Consider the following 25,852-nt stretch of genomic DNA (forward strand, 5'->3'; position numbering starts at 1 on the left):
AGCAACTCGGACTAGACTAAGTTACTGGAATTAAGACTTATTCTATGCATCTGCTCTCCCACAATACGGCGCTGGGAGAGGAGGAAACAGCTTCTACACAGCTGCCTCCAGTTCAACCAATAAACAGCAGGACCTGCTCCTGATTGCAGGAGAGCAGCGTACTCGGCATGTGGGTAGCAGAGTTGGGATTGGTGGAAGAGGACTATAAAGGAGGAGAGAGACAACATGCACCAGGAACATCTATCCGAATAACACCTGTGCAGCCCCCGAGAGAGCCGGCCGGCGGTGTGCCGCTCCCCTGCGGAAGTGGGGAAAGTGGCAGGGGGCCCGCCCTTCCACGGAGGTGGAGGGACGGTAGCCAACCCGGGAAGAACCAGCAACAAACCCGGAGGGGGGGGTGAGCAGACAAAAGAACAGCGCAGGGTCCTGTGTCGTTCCTCCATAAAGACGGGGAGCAACACTTTAAAAAATTCATTTTCCAATTAGTTCCATATAGTTTCCAATAGTTCCATATTGTTGCCCTGTTAACTTAGAGAAATTAGCTTTAGGTTTTATGACCCTATAACTTTTATGATTCTGTGACTATTTTTAAATTTGCATTATTTGAAAGAAGTTAAACATCTTTTCATTTGATTATTGTTTATATCCCTTTCTTTAACAGGCAGAGTGGACAGTGAGAGAGAGAGACAGAGAGAAAGGTATTCCTTTGCTGTTGGTTCACCCTCCAATGGCCGCTGTGGCTGGGGTGCTGCGGCCGGCGCACCACGCTGATCTGATGGCAGGAGCCAGGTACTTATCCTGGTCTCCCATGGGGTGCAGGGCCCAAGGACTACTGCACTCCCTGGCCACAGTAGAGAGCTGGCCTGGAAGAGGGGCAACCGGGACAGAATCTGGCACCCCGCCCAGGACTAGAACCCAGTGTGCTGGTGCTGCTAGGCAGAGGATTAGCCTATTGAGCCGTGGCGCCGGCCTATATCCCTTTCTTACAGGACTGTAGCTTTTTAACATTTTATGTGTTGCTCTCTTTAATTATTAACATCATTAAACCTTTGACAGTAGTATAAATTACAATATTACCTCAAAAACATAATGAAATATTGAGTTAAAAATAAAGAAAAAACAAAAGTAAACTTGTGATGGAATAAAAAATCTTAATTTTAAATATACAAAACCCTGAAGTCTGAAAGGAAAACCAAGTCATAAATGACATTTTTACATCAACAAAGACCTCTAAAGAAAGTATTCTGAAGTTTCATTTCTCAAAATGAAATTGAATCCCCTAAAGTTGCAGTTGCAGCAGATTAAGCTGCTGACTGAGATGCTGACATTCCCTGTGAGCTCTGGTTCAAATCCTGGCTGCTCCACTTTTGATCCAGCTGTCTGCTAATCCATCTAGGAAAGGAGCAGAAGATGGTCCAAGTGCTTGGGCCTCTGCCATCCATGTGGGAGACCAAATGCAGTACTTGGATTGTGGGTTTGGCTCAGGCCATTGGGGTCAATAGAAGAATGGAAGATCCGTGTGTGTGTGTGTGTGTGTGTGTGTGTGTGTGTGTCTGTGTGTGTGTGTCTGCATTGCCTGCTCCAATGTCTTCCCATTCCTGACTGATGTTCTTACAGTTATCCCAGGAAACACCCCATCACAAGACTCTGCCCCACTCTGGCTGAAGAGCCCCTTTGCATGAGTCAATCAGCTCACGGCTGTGGGTCATGACTGCTGTGTGGGCACTGAGCACATACTTGACTGAGGGTAGAGGGGTCTGCCTGTGAACTCTCTCTGAGACTGGAGGGAGTGGTGGTCTTTCTCCTCCACTCCCACCCCACAAGAGAGGAGCTGGGATACGGCTTCCTTCCTGGGCAAAGTCAGCTTTGGGAACCTGTGGGCTCTTCCTCAGGAAGAGCAAGTATGAATGGCCTTTCAGTGCATGGGGCAACACCACGGTGGCCAGCCTACCTTGTCCCCCTGTGACCATGCTTGCCTGGCTATCAGGAACCTAGTAGGGATGCAGCTGGGGCAACTTGTGCAGACTCCACCACCAGCAGTGACCCAGTGTCCTGTGAAGGACCTCTGTGTAGGTAGGCATAGGAGGGTGCTGGCTCACCAATCATGGCATTGCAATCATGCATGTCACCTCTCTGAGCCTCAGTCTCCTCTTCTGGCTCACAAAGGACAACCCTTGCCCTAGGAATTGATGGGACAGCAGGAGGTGGGAACTCAGTGAGGACAGCGTGGAGAGTGGCACCTGAAGCCTCAACCCATGACTCCCATGGAAAGCCATTCATCTTCCCTTTGTCATGCCTTCCAGTAAATCCAGGAATGCTAAACTGCTTCCTATAGGCCCAGAGGACCCTTGCTCCAGTTTGGACTGTGACCGAGGACCCGCCTTGTACCTATCCATGGGACCAACAGCATCAAGATGGACAGCTAGCCCTGTACCTTATTGTAGGCTGCCAGAAAGATACCAGGCCCAGCGAGCTGCCTGTGCAGGTAAGCAGGATTCCCTGGGTGGGTGAAATGCCAGACTCCAGAGGGCTGCTGCACAGTATCAGAGCTACAAGTGAGTCCCTCTGTGTTCAGTTCAGCACAGCTGGGGACACCAGTATCCCTACCCACCAGCTGAACGTCAAGTTGTCCACTCCTTTGAGCTCACTGAAGGGTTCCTATGGGGAGCCACTGGAGGTGTGGGGTGGGACAGCCACCAGAAGCCAGGATCCTTGAGTGAGTTCCTAGTAGCCAAGATCTGGGCCCAGAAGAAGCCTAGTAAGAAGCCTGGGCTGAGGATGAGGGTGTCACCAGTCCCTTAATTCCTGAGGATGGGCTCTTTCCCACCAGCAGTGCACCTCAGCCCTGGATTTTCTGAGTGAATCAGGGAAAAAGGGAGGATGCAGGGGTGGTGTAGACAGCAGATGGAAAGAAGAAATTTCCAGCTGTGATTGAAGCCAAAGGAGGCCCAGATGGGCAAGAAGGGGCCCTTGAGGGTTTCCAGGCCAGACTGTCGAGCCAGTGGGCACTAAAATGGCCTGTTGCTGCAAGCAGGAGCCCAGGGACCCCCAAGGGACTCCATACTCTGGGGCTGTGAGTGGTAGGGAACCCTCGTTTGGCCAAGGGTACCACTGGGAGGCAGAGCTGAGTAGAGGTGCCATGACTGAGCACTCGACTGTTATGACTAACATTAAGAGTCATGACTTTGTCTAAACAGGTCAGTCAGCTGAGCTCCAGGGCTGGGGCTCTTTGCAGTGGTGGGAAGGGACTTGACTGGGAAGTGTGAGCAGGCCCTGGAAATGGGTTAGTGAGGGTTAGGACAAGGAGGGCTTGTGCAGGAATGGAGATGGGAGCATTGTGTGTAAGCAGCAGGACTTGGAAAGGCCTGTGCCATTTGGACAGAATATTGAGGAAGCTGGGCCAGCAAGACAGAGTTGGGGAGGCAAAGGAGGACTCGATCATAGAGCCTGATTCCAGTCTGGGATGATGGACGGGGTCTCCTGGGCTTCCCGGCTCAGTGGACTGGGCAGACCTGTCTCCCCACGGAAAGATGGCACCCTCGGACCAGTGGATTGGGCCTCCATCTGCAGTCCAGAGAGGAGTATCAGTGAGAATGCAGCAGGATCAAACTTGGGAGGGGGTTTGTGCAGCTTAGTGGAACCACCTCCTTTACATTTCCTTCCAGCTGGTGGTGGTAAGATCTAGGTGCCTCAGGTCATCCTATGTCGCCCCCTGGTGGTATTGCTCCAGTGGATCTTGCTCTCTGCTCTTGTACTGATTCGAGTGCGCGATGACCCTCAGGCACCAGACATGGAAACATGCAGGAGAAACCTGGGGATGGGAGTTGGTTGCCTGGCCCACAGGCTGACCAGGACTCTTCTGGTCTTCCCTAGGTTCCAAGCTCACCAACCCAGAATAGTGCCCTCCAGGCAACTGGACATGCTCAGCACCTATCCTTCCCATGCCATCCCCATGGGCTTAGTGCTCCACATGCCATTGCTCTCCCTCCTACCCAGAGCCTTCTCCATCCTAGTGTGGGGGCTGTGCATGTCCAGGCCAGGATCCTGGTGCCAATCACAGTGCTGCTGATCTCTGACAGGCATACTGGGTGTCTGATCTCACTGGTGATCATGGGCAGCGTGGCCGTTGTGGAGGTGTACTTAGTAGAGCAGAACCAGGGGTCTTCAAGATTGGAGAGTGCTGCCCCTGCTGGTGGGTGACTTGGGCTTCCCTCTGGTGCTGCACTACATGACTGCATGGGTGGGCGCTGAGGTGTACACTGCCAAGCACCTACACCATGATTCTCTGGGTCCTGTACCTATTCATATTGGAAGTGATGATCTGCTTCATCTGCTGTAACTACAAGATAGCACAGAGCAGGGCAGTAAAGTTCACTCATAGGTATGCAATGATGCTGCTGCTGCCGGTGTGCATCCTCAGCCTCGTTCTGCTGCTTGCAGTGTAAGGTACCAGTTTAAAGGATCCTTGGGAGGGAAACTGACTGCTAAACCACGCTCTTCTTAGAGCACCAGGGAAACAGCGTGTCCCTTTATAATGAATTGACATAGCTGAAATGGGAAAATACTGGGGACTATAATAGAAAACAAACTAAAACTAATTATGCTCATTATTATTTTGTAATCATTCATCAAGTTTATATTGTGAAATATAACCAGTATCAACTCTAAATTCTTACATATTCTTTGGTGTTTCTGGATTTCCTATCATGTTCCATTCATTTGTCTTTTCAACTGTCAGTAATGACTATTTTGTGAAAATTAGCAGCCCACTTTCATATCTTTAATAGCACGTTTTTAAGGCATTCCCAACAAGTATTGTCACAAGAGTAAATGAAAGCATGGTAACTCAAACTTTTAAAGCCCTGCCATCATTATTTTGCTTTGTAAAATGAATAAACACATAAAGAGCTCACATTGTGAGAATAGATAATTGCTTATTGACACAGAACCACCTTCGCTGTCCATGCTCCCATATAAGGCCTCTCATTAAAGAATGCGTATACATAAATGTTCACTGATATGAAACAGATACTGGATTTTACCAAAAGAATTATTGGCTCAGAAGTTCATATATGATGGAAATTATTTATCTCGGGATGCATTTTTCTGTAGTGTGTACAGTATATGCAGTAGAATGAGTACATTAAAATAAGCCACTCCACAGATGTAATTGTGTTAGTTAAATCACTTACCCTTGTCAGGAAGGTGTTCTATAAGGGGATCACAGGTAGCTCGGAAACCAGCTGAGGTTTTGGTTTAGTTTCAGCTGCTCAGAGAGGCAGCCTAGGCGCTGTTTCTCCATCTCAGGTGCTGAGAAGCCTGCGGGGTTGGGAGCCCAGGGTTCCGGGTTACAGGAGGGGCTGGCCACAGTTGGTGCTGAGCTCACACTTCTCCCCATCCACCAAGGTTTGTAAGGGGTTCTGGTCTCTATAGTTCCCGCCACTTCTGAGCATCAGGAGCGGCTGCTCTCAAGCATCTTCACCCTCGTTGGCAGCTTTGTGCAGCTTCCCAAGAGCCTTTGGTGGGAAGCAGTACCGAGAACCTGATTTAATCTCATTCACCATTCTCAACAGCCGACAGAGGACATCAACATCCATAGACACTCCCTCTTCTTACATGGGAAGGTAAGACTTTCACGTCCTAGACTACTGCCGATCTTCCCAGACAGAGAAATCTAAGGTTAGCCCTGCAGATGAGCCACCAGTTTCGCCTCCATGTCCCAACAGAAAAGCTCAGCGCTTCCTGAATCTTGGCTCACAATGATTGTTGCCAAGCAACGCCGGTAAACGCATGCCCAATCGCAGCCTTTAGGAGGCCAGACGCTGCGCATGCGCATGGAATCCCAGTCGCCAAGAATGATCAGCGCTGATTTGCAGGGCCCTCAGCCTCTGTTGCATTGTTTCGTTTTCAAATGTGGGAGGTTTCTGGCTGACTATTGGGAACTGTTTTGTGAAAGAAAGATTCCTATCTGGAACTTTAAAACGCTGACGGTTTTAAACTCACCAAAAATCTCTGTAAATTGCCTTAGTCCTCACTTCCACAGTCTTCTGGATTCTAGCCATTTTCCAAGGGAATTTATAAAAACATAGTGTTTTCATAATTTTTAGTAACTGTTGCCCTGTGTATCACTGATGGCAAACTTAGGAGGAGAAATCAGGACATGTTGTCCAGGAGACAAGAAAATGTGTTTTTGCAGGCCAGCTACTCCTCTCATTTGGCCCAGCTGGTCTTAACATTTTCTGTATTTTTTTGTAATTTTCTCCAAGTGAAACTTTATTGATCCATTGTTTATTGTTTTGAAGTATGATATAATATGTATGAATCTCTTAAAATGATGTTTCATTTCCCTAAACAGTTCATATTTTTGCACTAGGGCTTGAATGAAAAATGATCAAATCCACTAGTGGGAAGGGGATGGAATTTTATGTGGAAGTTAAGTACATTTTGTTTGGATTGGTTTTTGCCATTTCGTCCTCTCTTGAGCCAGTGGCATCTTTCTGGAAATTCATAAATATTTTCTCTGCATGATGTCAGAGAAGTGTGAGCTGGGTGAGGAGGACAGATCTGGGAGTGGGGGGCCTGAAACTGATTTATATTAATTTGGTCCACAGCCAACAACCTTTAAAGGGAAAGGAACTTGCTGAGACTGAAAGCTGCAGAAATATCCACGTTAACCCAAGAGGAATGCCCCATGGTTGTTCCCATGTTGATCAGTGACCAGGCACCTCAGACATTCACAAGTTCATGCACCCCAGCAGCCAGCCCAGACATCTTCCTCCAGGGCATGAGCACACTGTGTCCTAGCTAGCAGTGTGACATACTGTGTACTCGTTTCCCCTCTGGCACTGATGAGGTGGGACCAGGAAGGATACCAGCAGCCATTAACATCTTCTACTTCCCTGCAGTAAGGCCCATTGGTGACTGGACCTTGCTCCTCCAAATTTCTGCCACTTATGCTAAGTTAAAGTGTGTTGGTGAAGAGTTGACCTTGGACTCTTGGTAGTGCTGGCTTCCTAGACAGTGACATGCTGAGAGCTTACAAATGAGGTGTGTGGTTTTTTTTTTTTTTTTTTTTTTTTTTTACAGGCAGAGTGGACAGTGAGAGAGAGAGACAGAGAGAAAGGTCTTCCTTTGCCGTTGGTTCACCCTCCAATGGCCGCCACTGCTGGCGTGCTGCGGCCGGTGTACCGCGCTGATCCGAAGACAGGAGCCAGGTACTTATCCTGGTCTCCCATGGGGTGCAGGGCCCAAGGACTTGGGCCATCCTTCACTGCACTCCCTGGCCACAACAGAGAGCTGGCCTGGAAGAGGGGCAACTGGGACTAGAACCCGGTGTGCCGGCGCCGCAAGGTGTGTGTTCTTGGCCAGGTCTGGGTTGTTGTTGCTCATGTACTCCTCACTCTTCCAATACATCCACAAGGAACACATGTCTTGAGTCCAGCATGACCACTGCCTAACAGAGGGTTATCAACAATCAGGAGTTTCCTCAGCATCAGTTGGCCTAGTCCATGGGCACAAGAATAACCCATAGCCTAGGAGTTATGTTTACAAGCTGAATGTCTAGAAGCACAGTTCTGGTTAGCTGAGGTCCTTGGGCAACTTGCTTCATCCATCTAAGTTTTCTCATCTTTAAAATGGGCATAATAACAGCACCTGCTTATTAGGGTTTTGTGGATTTACTGTAAAATGCATAGCTCTGATTTATTTATTTCAATGGCAAAGTTACCCGAGAGAAAGAGGGAGAGACACAGAGAGAATTCTTCCATCCACTGTTTCACTCCCCAAGCAGTTGCAATGTCCAGGGCTGGGCCAGACCAAAGCCAGGAGCCAGGAGCTTCTTCTATGTCTCCTATGTTGGTGCAAGGGCCCAACTATTTGGGGTGTCTTCTGCTGCTTTGTCAAGCACATTAACAGGGGCCTGGATGGGAATTGGGGCAACTGAGACTCAAACTAGTGCTCATATGGGATTCTGGTTTTGCAAGTAGTGGCCTCATGTGGTTGTCTAACCCAGCTCTGTGTATACTTTTCCTCTGCACCCTGTTAAACAAATGAAGCAGCAGGTGTGCACCTGATATTTGAGTACAGACCCTGCCACTTTATTCCTGTCTGTGTGACTTTGGGAACATCATTGATTTTCCAGGTCCTCAGGTTTTTCATTGGCAAATCAGGGCCAATGAGGATGAGCCTGGGAACACAAGTGTTAGAAGCCCAAGATGTGCTGTCTACAGACTAAACCTTCAAGAAATGAAAGCTGCATTCTGTCCAATGGTCAGTCCAGCATTGGTGACATATTCTGGATGGAGGAGGCAAAAGGTGAGAGGACTCTACAGTCAGATGCAGAGTCAGGGAGCCCTTCAGATAGAGATGAAGATTTGTACACAAGGCTTAAGCTGGCATGGCACGGGTGATATGGGATGGGGAGCAAGATGTGGGAAGCCAATATGGTCATTTAGGGCCAAGTTTAGGCTTGGAGGCTGAATACCCAGTAACTGCACTTAGGAGGATCCTCCTAACCCCTAGCTCTGCTCCTCCCTGGCCCTTCAGTTTCGGTTCGGTCACAGTGTCTCCTACTCTATGACGTCTTGTATTTCTTATTGATGTCTGGGACCAGGAGTGGGGAACAGAGCATTGTGGGAGTGTTTGTGAGTTCATAGTTCCAAGAAGCTCAATTTTTGCCCATTTTCCCCTCACACTCAGGTGGGAAGCCACTCTTTGTGGGGACTCTCAGAGGTAGGTAAAGATAGGGGACATGCAGGGCTGAAATGCAGTAACATGAATGAATGGGTAAGCCATGCAACCTGGAATGAGGCTACTCCCATTCATGGAGAGAAGCATGTGTCTTTCTGTTTCTGGCTTATTTAACTTAACATGATGTCCTCCAGTTCTATTCATTTGCTGCAAATAAGATTTCATTCTTTTTAGGGTGGAATGGAGCTTTTTGGGGGAAGTGCTTAGGTTTTACATGTAAAAATAATATAATCTGAAAAACATGGATATCTTGAGCTTCTATTTTCCATTTTTGATGACTTTTATTTCTTTCTCTTCTCTAAGTGCTCTTGCTAACAGTTCCAATAATATATTGAATAAGAGAGGTGAAATAGACCAGCTTTGTTCTATAAAGTATATTTTCTTCTATAGCTTATTTATTGAAAGTTTTTATCATGGAGGTTTTTGATTCTTAACTAATGCTTTTTTTTTTTTTTTGACAGGCAGAGTGGACAGTGAGAGAGAGAGAGAAAGGTTTTCATTTTGCCATTGGTTCACCCTCCAATGGCTGCCACAGCCGGCGCGCTGCAGCCGGCGCACCACACTGATCTGATGGCAGGAGCCAGGTACTTCTCCTGGTCTCCCATGGGGTGCAGGGCCCAAGGACTTGGGCCATCCTCCACTGCACTCCCGGGCAACAGCAGAGAGCTGGCCTGGAAGAGGGGCAACTGGGACAGAATCTGGTGCCCCGACCGGGACTAGAACCTGGTGTGCCAGCGCCGCAAGGCGGAGGATTAGCCTAGTGAGCCGTGGCGCCGGCCTTAACTAATGCTTTTTATATATCTATTGATATATGTTGCAGCTGATTTCTCAACAATGTTGCACTGGATTCATTTCTGAGAGGAGGAGCGTGGTTGGGGCAAGAGGCGCAGAGTCACCATACAGACCCCAGGAGTCAGGTGAAAGCAGGCCTGAGGCAAGCAGCCCACAGAGTTAGTTACAACAGCTTGTATAGCCAAGACCAGCCAATCCAGTCAAGGGGTGGTCTATTCCCCAACCAATCACAGCCTGTTGCCAGGCAGTTTCCAAAGCCATCCAATCACAGCCTGTTGCCAGTCAGGCTCTTGTAGCCAGGCAGTTTCTGAAAGCATCCAATCATGGCCTGCCATCAGTCAGGCTCTGTTGTCAGGTGGTTTCCTCTGTTGTCATGTGGTTTCCAAAGCCATCCAATCACGGCTGGTTGCCAGGCAGTTTCTGTTGTCAGTGGCCATCTTGGCATGACCTTTTCAACTCAGCGGCCATCTTTTTTTTTTTTTTTTTTTTTTTTTTTTTTTTTTTTTTTGACAGGCAGAGTGGAGAGTGAGAGAGAGACAGAGAGAAAGGTCTTCCTTCTGCCTTTGGTTCACCCCCCAATGGCAGCTGTGGCTGGCGCATCATGCTGATCCAAAGCCAGGAGCCAGGTGCTTCTCCTGGTCTCCCATGTGGGTGCAGGGCCCAAGGACTTTGGCCATCCTCCACTGCCTTCCTGGGCCATAGCAGAGAGCTAGACTGGAAGAGGGGCAACCGGGACAGAATCTGGCGCCCTGACCGGGACTAGAACCCGGTGTGCTGGCACTGCAAGGTGGAGGATTAGCCTATTGAGCCACGGCTCTGGCCTAGCATCCATCTTGATATGACCTTTAAACCTCATTCCACCACATATATAATCATATGGCTTTTTTGTTCTTCATTCATTCGTTTTGGTGTCATCTATTACCTTTGTTGACTTGTGAATGTTGAGATATCCTTGCATCCCTGGAATGAATCTCACCTGTACATGATGTATTGTCTTGATGTAGTATTGGTTTTGGCTTGCTAATATTTTTGAGAATTTTTGCATCTATGGTCATCAGGGATATCAGTCTGTAGTTTTCTTTTTGTGTTGTATCCTTCTTTTGTTTTGGTTTCATAGTAATACTGGTGTTATAAAAACAGTTTGACAGAGTTCTATTTATTTCAATATTTTGGAATTGTTAGAACATATTTGAGTAATTTCCTCTTTTTTAAAATGATTCATTTGCAAGTGAGAGAGAGAGAGAAAATCTTCATTCCACCAGTTCACTCTCCAGATGACCACAGTGCCTGGGGATAGGCTACGCTGAAACCAGGAGCCAGGAGTTTCATCTGGGTCTCCCAGGTCGGGGGTAGAAGTCCAAGTACTTGGGCCATCTTCCCCTGCTTTTCTCAGGTCATTACCAAGGAGATGGATTGGAAGTGGAACACGAACCAACACCATAAGGGATGCTGGCATCACAGACAGTGGTTTTACCCACTGCAATGCAACACTGCTCCCAGATTTATTTCCTCTTTTTTTTCCTCTTTTTGTAGAATTCAGCTGTAAAACCATCAGGTCCTGGACTTTGCTTTGTTAGGAAAAAATGTTGTTATTGCTTAGATTTAGGTATCATTGCTTATTACAGGTCTGTGTAAATTTTCTGTATCTTCTTGAATTAATGTTATTAGGTTGCTTGTATCCAGTCATATATCCACTTCCTAAGCTTTTCCAACTAGTTAGCATATAGCTTCTTATGATCCATTGCACTTTATCAGTTGCAATGTCTCTTTTTTCATGCCAAATTTTGTTCATTTCAGTTTTTTCATTGTTTCTCTGACATGTTTGCCTCTTTTAATCAACTTTTTGAAAATCAGCTTTTCTTTTTGTTGATCTTTTGTATTGTTTTCTTAGTTTAAATTTAATGAATTCCTTCTCTGATCCCTATTGTTTCTACTGTCCTAATAATTTTGGATCGTGTTTTTTATTGCTCTTGTAAGTCTTTAAGATGCATCATTTGACTATTTATTTGAAATATTTCTATTTTTAATGTATACACTTAATGCTATAAACTTTCCTCTTAACAATATTTCCATATACCATATGTATTTTTGATATGTTGAATTTTCATTTTCAATTGTTTCAAAATATTTCTTTAAAATTCCTTTAATGAGCAACTTGTCATTCAAGAGCATGTTGCTCAATTTTGGTATGCTTGTAAATTTTCCATTGTTCTTGTTGATTTCTAGTTTTGTTTCTCTGTGGTTTTAGAAGATATAAAGCAGTTTTAAAACATTATTGAGATTTAGTTTCCTGCCCAATATATGGGCAATCCTAGAAAATCTTCCATGTATTTATCAGAAGAATATGGGTTGCATAATTGTTGGGTGAAATTTTCTGTAAATATTTGTTAGGTCAATTCGTTAAATAGTGTGGTTGAAATCTGGTGTATATTTCTTGGTTTTCTTTCTTTAAGATTTTTTTAAAATTTATTTATTTGAGAGGTAGAGTTACAGACAGTGAGAGTGAGAGGCAGAGACAGAGAAAGGTCTTTCTTCCATTAGCTCACTCCCAAAATGGCCCCAATGGCCAGAAATGCGCTGATCCAAAACCATGAGCCAGGTGCTTCTTCCCGGTCTCCCATGCACAAGCAGGGGCCCAACAACTTGGGCCATCTTCTACTGCTTTCCCAGGCCATAGCAGAGAGCTGGATTGGAAGAGGAGCAGCTGTGACTAGAACCAGCACCCATATCGGATGCCAGTACTGCAGGCAGAGTATTAACCTACTGTGGCGCCATGGTGCCAGCCCCCATTCTGTCTGAATGATCTCTCTACCTATGATAGTCAGATGTTGAAGTCCCCTACTATGGTTGCATTGGAGTCTATCTTTCTGTTTATGTCTAATAATATGTGTGGTATAATTTGGGTTGTCTTTTGTTGGGTACCTATATATTTATGATTGTTATATCTTCTTGCATTTCTTGCTACATTGTTCCTTCTCACAATATATATTTCCCCTGTCTTTTATACAAGTTTTGATTCAAAATCTATTTTAATACAGCTTGTTTTTGGCTTCCATTTGCTTGGAATATCTTTTTCCAGCCATTCACTTTCAGTTTATGTGTATTTTTAATCTGTGAAGTAAATATATCATAGGCAGCATATAGTTGTGTCTTTTAAAAAATCAATCCAGTCAACCTGTATCTTTCACTACAGAACTTATTTTACTTACATTCAAGATTAATATTGATAGATAAGAACTTAGTGCTATCATTTTCTTGATTGATTACTGATTCTATCAACTCTGTTAGTGAAGTTTGTACCACTATGTGCTTTCAATATGGTTACTTCTAATGTAGGACTCCGTTCAGAATTACACTATAACCTGTAAGGTTAGGATGGTTAGGAATTCTCTCAGATTTTGCTTGTCTGGAAATACTTTATTTCACTCTCACTTTGAAAAGATAGTTTTTCTGTAAAAACCATTCTTGGTTGGAAGGTTTTTCTTTCAAGACCTTAAATACATTGCCCTGCATGTCAATCTTTAGCCCCCTGAGGTTGTGACTTATGGAAGATCTGCAGAGCTTGGGTGGCTTCGGGGTCTTCCTGATTTTATCATTGGGCAAACACACCAGGAGGAGGAGTTGCTAAGGCCTGGCCAGCTGGAGATGCCTATTCTTCCACCTCTGACCACATGCAGACAAAACACAAGTGGAAATAAGGAGCCTCTCAGGGTTTCAGATGTTTCCCTTCTTTGTTCCTCATTGCACTATTCTGAGAACAACCCCTGGAAACATCTGTTTTCCTGTGCCTGGACCTTTATTATTTGAGATGATTCTTCTGACTGTACAGACCGAAGAGACATTGTCCTCAGAGGACCACTGATAAAGATCAACCAAATTGGGAGGGGGCACAATAATCAGTTCTCAACATGTGTTTGGCAGTAATGAGTATCCTTGTGTAAAAGTGTTATTGTGGTTTCATATGTTAGGGAAACTCAAATACAGGTACTGCAGGCTTTCTCAGGGTCTGCAGAGAAGCTGTGTCAGTCCAGTAAGACTCTTGTGTGCAGGGTTTCCTGAGGATATTGGGGACCAATGGACACCATATCCATGAAGCATCCTTCTCTGGCTCCCAGGTCTGGTGCTCTGGAGTCATGGTCAGAGTAAGAATTTTTGGAGCCAGGATGGCCTGTGCAGGTGTTTCCCAAGCTTCTTATTCTGTCACTGGGAAAAGCTAGTCCTTATGTGAGGAAGGAATTTCTTGATGGAGCCTGCAAGTCATCCTGGGTCCAGAGACCCTGGCTGCCATTTTCCCTCCTATGTGGGATTCATGATACACCCACATCTTTCTTGGCAATAGTATGTTCCAAATTCCTTGATCTGTGCAGTGACTGCATTTTCTTTCCACTGGGCTCTTCTGCAAGGAGTTTGGGAGAGTGCTTGGAAGATGGGCTGCTTAGAGTCCCCATCTAGGTCTAGGTGTCTGATGTGGCCTCTGGCTTCAGGCAGAGTCTACTTGGACCCTCAGTAGAAAGTGATGATGTTTGTACATTCCCTGTGGAACACTTTGTAGGCCTGTGAGGCAGGAGTCATGCTTATCTGATAGTGACAACAGTGATGGTAGCTCTATGAGCCCAAAGACAAGACCCATCTCTGGCCTCTAAGCCTCCCTTCATGGACTGAGAACTATGACATGGAAGAAACCAATGATGTGAGTTCCATCAGCCTGAGAGCAAGGTGTCCCTGCCATGAGTGACCATGCTTGGCTGAGATGCAGCTCAGGGCTAGTAAGGAGAGGCCAGTGTGGGGGGAAGTTGCTAGAGTTTTTCTGAGTGACCCTATACAGACCACTTGGACATGCATGAGATTTCACTGCTAGATACTTCTGAAAAGCCCTAGTATCATGTGTTTTCTGTGTAGCTGTGGTGGGGAAGGTATAGGACCTTAGTTTGAGTTCCTAGGAGGCCAAGTCTGAGACTTAGGTCCAGGGAGACCCAGTGAGCCCTGGTCCCAGGAATCAGAAGAAAAGGAGCAGAAGATAAGGAAGTCCCTCTAAGGAAGGAAGAAAGGCTGAGGCTGCTTTCTTTGGCCCTGAAGCTTGATCCACTGCCACCTCTAGGACAGGAATGGATTTGCTTACTGGAAGGATGGAAGCATGGACTGTTCACCTACTAGGCCCCTCCCCCAGTGAGATGAGCTGGTCCTGGAGGCATGGATTCTGCACTTCTGGCTGTGGGAACTTGGCCAGAGCAGTTTCCCATGCACCTGGAGATAGGCATGAGGCTATCAGTGTAGATGAGGGTGAGGTCACCGAGCTCTTGGTACTTCTCACCAAGAAGTCACATTGTCAGAGGTAGGCCTTGGGATACCAAAAGGGCAGCAAGGGTTCTGCCACAAGCTGTCCATTTGCCTGTGTCAAGGGCATGTTGAAACCCTTGGGAAGAGATCAAATCTTCAACCCCATCATGTGGCTCCCACTCAGGTCCTCTACAGTGGGCTCTTTATTATATAATATGGTCATGGTCATGGTCATGGTCATGGTCATGATAGCGTGGGACCATGGAACATGCAGATGAGATACGACCAGTTTTGCAAAACATGAGCAGATATAGCCTAGATCACTATAACCCATCTTCCTGGGTAGGAAGCTTGCTGTGGCCTTAGAACATTCCTAAGAGGGGAGTGAATAATGATTTAATCATTGCCTTAGACGCATGATGTCTTTCTGGGTTACTGAAATATTAAGTAAGAAAATCTTGCTGGATTTTCTTCCATAGAAATTCAATTAGCAACATGATTTTTTAAAATGTGTTCATGAAAATGTTCATTCAAACCTTGAAAATGAGCCCTGCCAAAACTTCCAAAATGGTTCCTAAAATTCAAGGGTTTTCATACTTGAAGAACACCTCTGGACACACACATATGCACTCCTATGATGCTCAGAATATGAATTTGTGAAATGCTCCCTAGCTCCAGGAAACAGTGGTGCAGAGGACAGTGTCTGAGAAATATGATGAATTCCTTGTGTTTCTCTGTGGCCAGCAGAGTACTATAATCCACAGTCCTTAAAAAGTTGGCACTTGTTATCAGTCTGTTACAGGTGCTACTTCCCAGCTGAGGGAGCCTGGGACCCTGTTTATTGATGTTTGATTTCAGATAATTCAAGAGGAATGCCTGTCCCTTTCTGTCATCCAGGAGTTTCTATAAGAGTTCTGGGGTCAAGTGTCTCTCTATGTTCTGTGGAAAGGGTAGGGGGCATGACCACCTGCTAAGGGTTAAGATTGGGGCAGTAATTTGGGGAACCCTGCTATTTGGGCACTAAGTTGGGGCTAAGCAAGGTTCTGGGCAGGTGTAGTTATCAGAAGCCAAGGTTCTGGCAGGAAGGGACAGGCAGTGGTGGACAGCAAGAAAAGGTGCATAGTCCAGAGTCCAGTTGGTGAAAGTCCTGGTGCCAGATCCATGGGCAGGACTCCAGGTTTTCTCTCAGCACCTCATCCACCCTATGTTGCTCTTGTGGCTGTGGCCAAATAGGGGCCAACAAGCATGTGCAGCATAGTTTCCAACAGAACAAATATGAGGAAGAGTATTGATTCCAAAAACCTGAATGGTGATTAAAATAAAGAAAAGGTTCAGAAAAAAAGAACAAGTCCTGTCTCAGTTCAGCTCTTTGAGGACAGTAGGGTTAGAGATAAATGAGGATCTAGTCAGCAGTGAAAACGGTCCATGCCTGGGGCCTCTAATCACCCACACCTCCACAAGGGAGGGTTTGAACCTGGTGACCCACTACTTCTATGTCATAGTTGATTGCAGGAGAAATGCCATGATTCAGGGGAACCAAACAGATCAATCCTGAGAATTTGGGATCAGATACATGGGTCAATTGACTGATGGCACTGACACTGAGGTATCCATGTTTGAACATTTGAGGTCGGGGAGGAAAGATCTTAAGGAGGGGGAAAACTAAAGAATCAGAGGACCAGAGATGCAGAGGTGGGAACTACACAGTCCTGAGTGTCATGGGGGATGGAGAATGTCAAGGACTCGTCCCACCACCTTTGGTCCCTTGGACTATACCTGCACTTCCTGGCCAAAGTTCTTCAGTTCCTCAATATAATCCCTATAACTCTGACTAAATTCACATTTGTGAGCTTTATTGAATGAGCATCAATTATTGCCAATCCAGCGATTCTTGGAGAACCCTTGCTTTCATGTTCATGGCAGGATGGAGCCTGTAGAAGGAAGTCTGGGTACAAGGGGCTCTTGGGGTGAGTAGCAGCGGACATATAGAGACATTTTGAGTTTGAAACAAGTAAGAGGATAAGAGGAACTTGTGCCTTGTGCTTTCTAAGGGAGTTAGTGAGCTCCAAAGTCTAGGGTCCATCTCTGTCTCAATGTAAGGGAAATTTTCCATGTAATTTACTGCCACAGTATGGTGGCATTGGGCAAAGGAAGTAGCTTGCTTCTAAAAAGAAGGTAGACCACTCAAGGTGTTTCATAGCATGTGGGTATAGAGTAATGGTGTGCACTGCATAAACAAAAACTTTCTTCCCCTAAGGGAGGACTCTATCCCAGGGCAGGAACATCCCCAAGCCATGACCAGGAAGACTACCATGGCCATGAAGGACATCTTCATCTGCAGGTAGTGATGAGACAGGGACAGCATAAGCTATGATGGTGAACATGAGCTGCTTTCAGAATCATATGGATCCCTCCAGCCCACGGAGAAGGCAAGTGAGGCCTCTGAACCAGATGGAGCCAATGGGGCTGAACAGGACAAGGAGGAGACAGAAAAATCTCTGGGGAGAGGAAAGGAATTTTGGGAATAAGTAGAGATAACAAAAGATATTTTAAAAAGATTTATTTATTTGAAAAGCAGAGTAAAAAGAGGGCACATTCAGGGAGAGAGGGAGATCATCCATTTGTTGGTTCACACCTCAAAATAGCCTAGGCTGGGCCAGGTCAAAGCCAGGAGGCAAGAGCTCCATCTGGGTGGTCTCCCACATGAGTGGTAGGAACCAAAGTACTTGGTTCATTATCCATTGCCTTCCAGAGCATATTAGCATAAAGGTGGATGGGAAGTGTTGATGCCAGAACTGGAATCTGCCCTGCCAAGTGATAGCTTAACCTATAGCCCTACAATCCCCACACCTTAAAAGTATTTTACAGGTACTGAAATTGTGGCATAGTGTCTTAAGCCATTGCCTGTTTAACTGGCACTCCATATGGATGCTGGTTCAAGCCCTGGCTGCTCCACTTCCAATCCAGATTTCTGGTGATGCTCCTGGTAATTGGGGAATTGCACCAAGCGGGAGACCTGGAAGTAGCCCCTTGCTCCTGGCTTCAGCCTGGCCCAGCCCTGGCCATTGTGGCCATTTGGTGAGTGAACCAGTGGATAGAAGAATTCTCCCACTCTCTCTGTGTGTCTCTGTAACTCTTCATGTAAATAAAATAAATCTTTAAAAATAGAGTGTCCTACAGAAGTTTTGCAGAGACAAGCAGAATAATCTTTCACCTCTCTGTGAAAATTCTAGTATAATTTCTGGACTGTGCTTTTGGAATTTTACTTCTCTAGGGAAAAGTGTCTTTGGGGAAGTAGGGACCATTGGATTGGGAATGTAGGGACCATTGGAGTGGGAGATGTTTCAAAATGAGGGTGGGAGAGGCCCTAAGAGGTACATAGACTGTACTGCTTACACATCATGTTCATTTCCTTTCTTTGGTCCTGGGACCACCTCTCTGACCAGGGGCCCTGTGCCCTCCAAGGGCTGCCTTGACAAACTCAGGATACACTCCTTCTTCCCAGACATCTAAGGGAGAACTGAAACCACAGGAGTGTCCCTGAACTGCTCCCTGAAAACCTGACCCAGAACCACCCCTCGGGATCAGTGTCCAGATGACCCATACCTGCTAACTGGAAATAAAGAAGGCCAGTAGGTTCCTTGAGCCTCGGTTTAGCTGATTCATGACACGGTCAGGCCTTTGGACTTAGATGGTAGGGCCTCATAGGATATCAGATTCTCAGGCCTTGTTCCCACTCCTGTTCCTTAGACCTAGCAGCTATTATGCATGAGATTAAATTAGAGGCAGTGAGAGGATAGATTCAATGTGAAGTCATTAGGAAAGAGGCTATTATTTTGGTTCTTTCTGGAAATCCTTTCCAAGAACTTTGTCCTCTTCTTGTTAGCAAACAAAAAACTCATAATGCTCAATAATGGAGCAATGGATCACAAACAAGGGTGCTAATACTTAAATGAATTTACATGTGAGAATTTAATGGGTAGAAAATGAAATAATTCCCATTTGAATAAAATTTACCTTCATTGATAGATCCTATGAAACAAGGATTCTGTCAGAAAATTAGGGTTGGATAGTTACTTTCCCTGCATCATAGGGACTTTTAAATCTGGTTGAACAGGAATGCTGATCAGGAGCTTAAAATGAAAATATCCCCTATCTACCTACCTCCAAGTCTCTGGGACCAGGGAACCAAAAATTACATGACCCTGATTATTTGTTCCATGAAAGAATGTGTGGAAAAGTGAGTGGGAGGAGACCAGTATCCAGAGGCAGCCACTGCAGAGGTCCACATGGCAAGGATCCAAGGCTCCCCACCGGTAGTCGGCACCTACCTGCCATCCATGAGGGTGTTCCACCTGGAGGTGGCTCCTCCAGCCTCAGTCTGGCATTCAGAAGACATCAGCCACAGCTGACACTGACTGCAGTCTCACCACAGAGACCATCACATGGCAGTCCCCAGCCAAGATGCTCCCATGGAGACTGTGAGGGGATAAAATATGTTATTACTGGTCAAGTTTTAGGGTGTTGTGTTACACAGCACTAGACTGGGATGGCTGTTGAGTAGGCAACTTCTACATCATCTGCCGATGTTCCCCACTTCAACATATTTGCTTTTCTTGTGGGATGCCCTCCTCTTGTGCATGCCCTGTAGAGAGTGATGCACCTCTAGGGAAAGATGGCCTGAGTGATATGTGTCACTCAAAGATGTTGGTCCCAGAGTCCCCAGAATCTATCCTGCTTACCTCCTTTGTGCCCCCCTCACTCTATGAGAAACCAGCTGAACTGTTGTGATCTGCTCTGTGACAAAGCCTTAGTGGTCCATTGCAGACTGAGGCCTTTTGTCAGCAGCTAGCTATGCACTGAAGCTTGTGGTCCCTAACTGTATAAGGAATCTGGCCAATAACCATGTGGCTGAGCCTGACAGTAGAATGGATTATCCCTCAGTGCAATCTTGAATTGATCATAGCTCCAAAAGGTACCTGGCTTCCAGGCTTAAGAAAAATCCTGAACCAGAGCTCACATTGGATTCCTGCTTGGAACAACAGTATCCTACCTGAAACCCCCACAAACTACATGGAACCCCAACATCATGCCTGAATGAAGCAGGTGGGACCCATAGTCCTCCTCTGTCTAGGTTATGAGGGTCTGTTTCCCACAAAATGTTTATTTCATCATATGAAGGAATGATTTAATCCTTGTCTATCATTCAGCCCAATTTTCTGCTGCAGTAAAACATTTCAGCAACTGCCAATTCCCATATAGATAAAATAGAGGAAAAAGAGGGAAGGTCCACAGTCTCATTCAGTGTCTTGGAAATCAAGCATACTGGAACTGTTTCTTAAAGAGAGAATGCTCCATATTCTGCTAAGAGGTTTTTCTTGACTTGTTAACATTTTTGTCACCCCACCAACAGGCCTGATTATAAATGATTCATTTTCCAGTTTAGTGGTTTTACTTAATCTTTCCTTTGCTTCCTTCCCCACAACTGTGTGTTTGATGGAGAGAGAGAGAGAGAGAGAGAGAGAGAGAGAGAGAGAGAAAGGGAGAAAGAGAGAGAGAAAGGGAGAAAGAGACAGAGACAGAGACAGAGAGGAATTTGCTCCTGGTTGAAGCTCCAAAATTTTCTCAATAAACCAAAAGGAGACTTCATTCTGTTCCAGCAATGGGGCACCTTCCTGGACCAAATTATATATGATTTGATTCCCAAATATTTGCATTAGCAATTAATAAAGAGGAACAGCAGTGGCCAAGGGTTTGTCTTTTGGGGGAGACTCCTAACTGTGGGGTTTGCCAACCCTAGTGGGTGCCTGTGCTTTATCAAGACTTCCCCCCTACCTCCATTCCAGTGTCCACCCCTGTCCTGCAGCCCAGCTGATGCTACATAGAACACACATGCATCAGTGTGATGGAGTCCATTACTCAGACAGCAAACCAAAGGGACACAATCCTAATGGCCTGTCGCTCCCCCTCTTCGTGGAGGAACGACACAGGACCCTGCGCTGTTCTTTTGTCTGCTCGGCCCTCCCCGGGTTTGCTGCTGGTTCTTCCCGGGTTGGCTACCGTCCCTTCCACCTCCGTGGAAGGGCGGTTCCCCCTGCCACTTTTCCCCACTTCTGCGGGGGAGCGGCACACCGCCGGCCGGCTCTCTCGGGGGCTGCACAGGTGTTATTCGGATAGATGTTCCTGGTGCATGTTGTCTCTCTCCTCCTTTATAGTCCTCTTCCACCAATCCCAACTCTGCTACCCACACACCGAGTGCGCTGCTCTCCTCCAATCAGGAGCAGGTCCTGCTGTTTATTGGTTGAACTGGAGGCAGCTGTGTAGAAGCTGCTTCTCCCTTCTCAGCGCCATATTGTGGGAGAGCAGATGCATAGAATAAGTCTTAATTCCAGTAACTTAGTCTAGTCCGAGTTGCTCCCAGTTGCTCCCCACAATGGCCCTTGGCTAATCTCTTAGGATGTGGTAGCTCTTTTAAATAATTCACTTCTGGTTCAATTTAAATTATTTTTAAAGTCAGAATAAGCAGCTTGAACTGGTTAGCCTGGTGTTCCTCTAAGCCTATGCCACCTCTCAGTGTGGGAGTGAATCTGTTTCAACCAACAGTAACCAAAGGAGAGGATAGGAGATGAGTCTCCTGCATTTTCAGTTTCCCTCTCCCGTGAAAATTCAGTCCTGCAGGTGAGCTATGGTGAGCACAGTTGAGGCCCAAGTGTCTTGGCTGTCATGCCTGATATACAGCATCTATTTTATGGGTAGTGACTCAAAGGAAGATATCTCCAGTCTCTTGGCCACACTCAGTAAGAATGTAGCCTTTCTCAGTTGGAACTGGACAGGTTGATAAATGAATGACCTGAGATACAGCAAGACTTGTATGGGAGGTGGGGGAAAAGCAGCCAGAGTGAAGCTTCTATGAGATGAACCTGAGCTTGGGAGGAGGTAAAGTTGTAGCCTACATGCCTCAGACTCTCGCTGTCCACCCTTTTGTAGGTTTTTTTGAAAGCATGTTTCTTCATGTGTTTTATGCTTTTAGAACAGTTTGTGGAGACTTTAACTGTCTAATTTTTAAGTTGTTTTTATTGCCAGATTTTCTGTTTCACTGGAACGTGATCCAGGGGCTGCTAGTGATGTCATCCCAGAGGTAGAGATTGCATTTGTTCATTCAGTGGTGCAGCTGTCTGTACATCATGACCTGACCTCCTAGGTGGTAAGTTTCAAGCCATGCAGTACAGTGCCATTGCATGTATTATTTTATGAACCCAGAATAGGAACATTTTGGTTTTCAAATGAGCTCGTTCTATCTAAGCTCTATATCTATCCATCCATCCATCCATCCATCTATGCTATATCTATCCATCCTTCTTCCTATGTACCTACCTATCTATCCTCTATCTTTCATTGTTCAGAAATGCAGGTTTCTTGTTTAGCTTGCTTTTGGTTTTATGGTTTGGAGAAAGACCTGACTTGTGCAATTCCTGCCTTTTGGAATTTAAGAAAAGTTACATATTTGTATACAAAGGTGCAATAAGTGTTTGAAATCTTTCACTAATATCTTGAGAAAAAGGCATTCTCTGTTTTGGGGGCACAGGATCCAGTTGCACCTGTTAATTTCTTCTCTTTCGTTGTTTCTATCCTTTAGGTCTATGAGAGACAATTCCAAACCGGAAGTGCTAGGAACAGGAAGTGCTAGAAGAGAAACCACAGAACTGATTTGGAGGCAACATTGTTAAGCAATTGTATCTGGTTTGTGGTGATTTCCCTAGAACTTACCCATGCAGACCAGAATATGCTTCCTAAAGTATTTTTTCTTCAGAGGGACCTTGGCTGTTTTCCAGTTCTTCTTGCTGTTCAAGTAAGGAAAATTATTTGCCCAAGATCACATGGATTGGACTATGATAAGGTACAGAAAAATTAAGACACCCCATTATTGCAAAATAATCTGGGCTTGACCAAAGTTACTCCATTTTTTGGACCAAGCCCCATGTTGTGGGCTTTGGTTTAGGTTCCAGAAAGTGCTTTTGTCTGGGTCTGTTCCAGGAAATATTTTTCTCACCTCAGACTTGGATCTCTATTAACTGCTGCCTTCTGCTTCTGTAAACATGCTTGCTGCTTTCTTAAGATAATGACTAAAGAAATTGTATAAAACAGTTTAAAATATTCAGACATTGAGCGACTGTTACTTCTCACACTGTAAAATGCTTACAGCTGGATTGGATAAGAAAATGGAGGATAAGATTTGGAGCAACATGATTGGCTAGCAGGACCTGTGCTTAGGCCCTGGAAATAAGCCAAACAGAATATGAGTTGAAAATTTAAAAACCCTTGCCCTCCTCACTGTAGCATGGCAGTCTCCAAGGTTCCAATGGGATCTATCATTGCCAGACATGGCTTTTAATACAGATTCTTCTTTTTTATCTTTGTGTGAGCATGATCTCTCTCACTTTCCATTACAACAGCACCCAATGAATCAAGGAAGAGCATGAAGTCCCGGTTGTGGCCCTGCTTTAGGTGTGTTAGAATTTGTGTTTGTCTCCCATGCTGTCTCTGTGACAGTGCCTTTGAAATAAGGTGGACATACATTCATTTGTAGAGACATTATTGTTTGCAAGGCACCTCCCAGGTCTCACCTAATTTGACCTTCCCAGTTGATTGCCATTAAGGGGATCCTGTGGATGAAGCAGCCAAGGCTCTGAAATGGGTGGTTCTGTCATCCCTGGACTTTTGCCTCCTGAGTCCATGTGTCTCTTCAAAGGGCTTAGGGGTTCAGGCCCTCATTTGCCCAGTGCCAGTGTTCCCATTCTCATTTCCTGAGTTTCTCTTTTGGGGCACACTTGTACCACCCTGCAAGGCTTTTCCTTCCTATATTGGAACAGTGTTCCAGATAGTTGTCTGGGTGTTGTGATTGAAACTGAGAAGCCTAGAAAGTCAAGTCATGATTTTATATGTCACTCTGCTCTGCACCTTCCATAGCATGTTATAAACAACTGGGTGTTCACATGAAGCTGTTCTTTGCTTTTCCTTTGGGAAATCTTGGTCGTCACCACCATCAGTGTCCTTCCTGTGTGTGAGCCTATAAGCTCCCTTCTCCCTGGAAATGCTACTTGGCCAGACTCTCAGGGTCTCCTCTGGGTGAAGTGACCCCACTGAAATGGTTTCCAGACCTGTCAGAGACTCAAAGAAGCAGGAATAGAGAGAAAGAGAGATAAAGAGAGAGAGAGAGAGATCTTCCATCTGTTGGATCACTCTCTCAAATGCCTGACATAGTTGGTGCTGGGCTAGGCTTAAGGGGCCAGGAACACCACACAGGTTTCTCATTTGGTTGGCAGGGACCCAATCACTTGAGAAATCACTGTTGCCTTCTAGGATATGCATTAGCAGGAAGCTGGGTTCAGAAGCATAGCTGGGACTTGAACTCAAGCACTATGACATGGGTATAGATATCCTCAATGACATTTTAACTGATGTGCCAAATGTCCAGTCACTTTTGTTTTCAATGTTTCTTCCAATGATTATTACTTGATGTCTTTTAAATTTTGCACCCTGGGCCTGTGCCTTGATGGAAACCCAATGCTCCCAGACCATGCAGCTCTAGAACCCATTGCAGATGGTGCTTGGTTGCTGGGGTAAGCCACTAGAGTTTAGAGGTTCCAAAAGAATGGTTTAGGGAACCAATGAGGCTTGTGGTGTATGCTGGGGACAAGCTGGCTACATGACAGGGAAATCAACAATGAGATGTCCCTGTCTGAATGTTAATTTCCCTGTGTCCTGCCACTATCTATTTTGAGAAGTTCTTGGCCATTGATAAAACATAGTTTAGAGATGCAAAAGGCTTCAGTAGCCTAGGCATCTCATGTCAAGAGCCTTGGGTGATCACTGATGGTATACATAAGAGTGTTAATTGTTGGGATCAGTGCTGTGGTGTAGTGGGTATAGCCACTGCCTGCAGTAACAGCATCCCATATGGGTGCTGGGTTAGGTCCCAGCTACTCCATTTCCAATCCAGCTCTCTACTATGGCCTGGGAATGCAAAGGAAGATGGCCAAAGTTCTTGAGCCCTTGCACCAGTGTGGGAGACCCAGAAGAAGCGCCTGGCTCCTGGATTTGGATCAGTGCAACTCCAGCTATTGTGGCCAATTAGGGAGTGAACCAGCAGATGGAAGACCTCTTTATCTCTCTGCCTCTCCTTCTCTCTGTGTAACTGACTTTAAAATAAATAAAATAAATGTAAAAATAAAATTTAAAAAGTATTAATTGTTAAAATTAACAACAGGATTAACTGTGTACTAATTTCCCATGCAGGACTTCTATCTTCAAAGAGTTACAATATTAGAGTTAATGGTAAAACTTGTTCTCAAAGATTTACTTTCTTTAATGTGTTAAGTAAAGATTATTCTTATATCTCTTAAGTTTTAGTTATGTGTAAATGCTTCTAAGAGATGTGCTATCTTCCTTACGTGTTTCCTTAAAGTTAATTTTGTTGCTCAACCATGGACTTTTGAATCCATGTCTCCCTATAATACTCCTATCTTGTATGTTTTAAAGTCAAGCGGAGAATACAGGATGGTTCAAGAGCTCAGGGCAGTCAACAAAGCAGTTACTTCAATTCATTTTCTTGTGCCAAATCCTAATAGAATACTGACACAAATACCTGAAAGGATCTCATGGTATACAGCTTTAAACCTAAAGGATGCTTTTTTCTGCATCCTGTTAAGTTCAGAATCTGTTTTTATTTGCCTTTGAATGGACTGACCTAGTTTCCAGTATAATTCAGCAATATGCATGGACTGTCCTCCTCCAAGGTTTCTGGGACAGCCTGCACTTGTCTGGTAATGTGCTTGCAAAAGAACTCAGAGAATTATAGCTAAAAATAGAGCAATCTTACAATATGTAGATGATAGTCTCATCTACAGTCCCTCCAATGAGGACCGAAATGAAAATACCATCCAGTTTTTAAATTTCCTACCTAAGCAAGTAAATACATTTTCCCCAACAAAAGCTCAAGTTTCTAAACAAGAGGAAAATTGAAGGGCTGGTGCTG

The 25,852-nt window shown here is 45.3% G+C and overlaps 1 long non-coding RNA gene across 2 annotated transcripts; it reads left to right on the forward strand.

Annotated features, from left to right (window-relative positions):
• The first annotated feature begins 5,485 nt into the window (after positions 1-5,485).
• Positions 5,486-25,003, forward strand: LOC149127961 (uncharacterized). Of its 2 annotated transcripts, XR_016230133.1 has the most exons (4): positions 5,486-5,624; positions 8,141-8,313; positions 21,901-22,021; positions 22,454-25,003. It is a non-coding gene; the product is annotated as an uncharacterized LOC149127961 (long non-coding RNA). The 2 variants fall into 2 exon arrangements; XR_016230134.1 differs by lacking the exon at positions 8,141-8,313.
• Positions 25,004-25,852: the final 849 nt, after the last annotated feature.

The sequence above is a fragment of the Oryctolagus cuniculus genome, chromosome 2, assembly GCF_051225735.1.
Source record: "Oryctolagus cuniculus isolate XC-2025 breed Fujian yellow rabbit chromosome 2, ASM5122573v1, whole genome shotgun sequence".
Lineage (NCBI taxonomy): Eukaryota > Metazoa > Chordata > Mammalia > Lagomorpha > Leporidae > Oryctolagus > Oryctolagus cuniculus.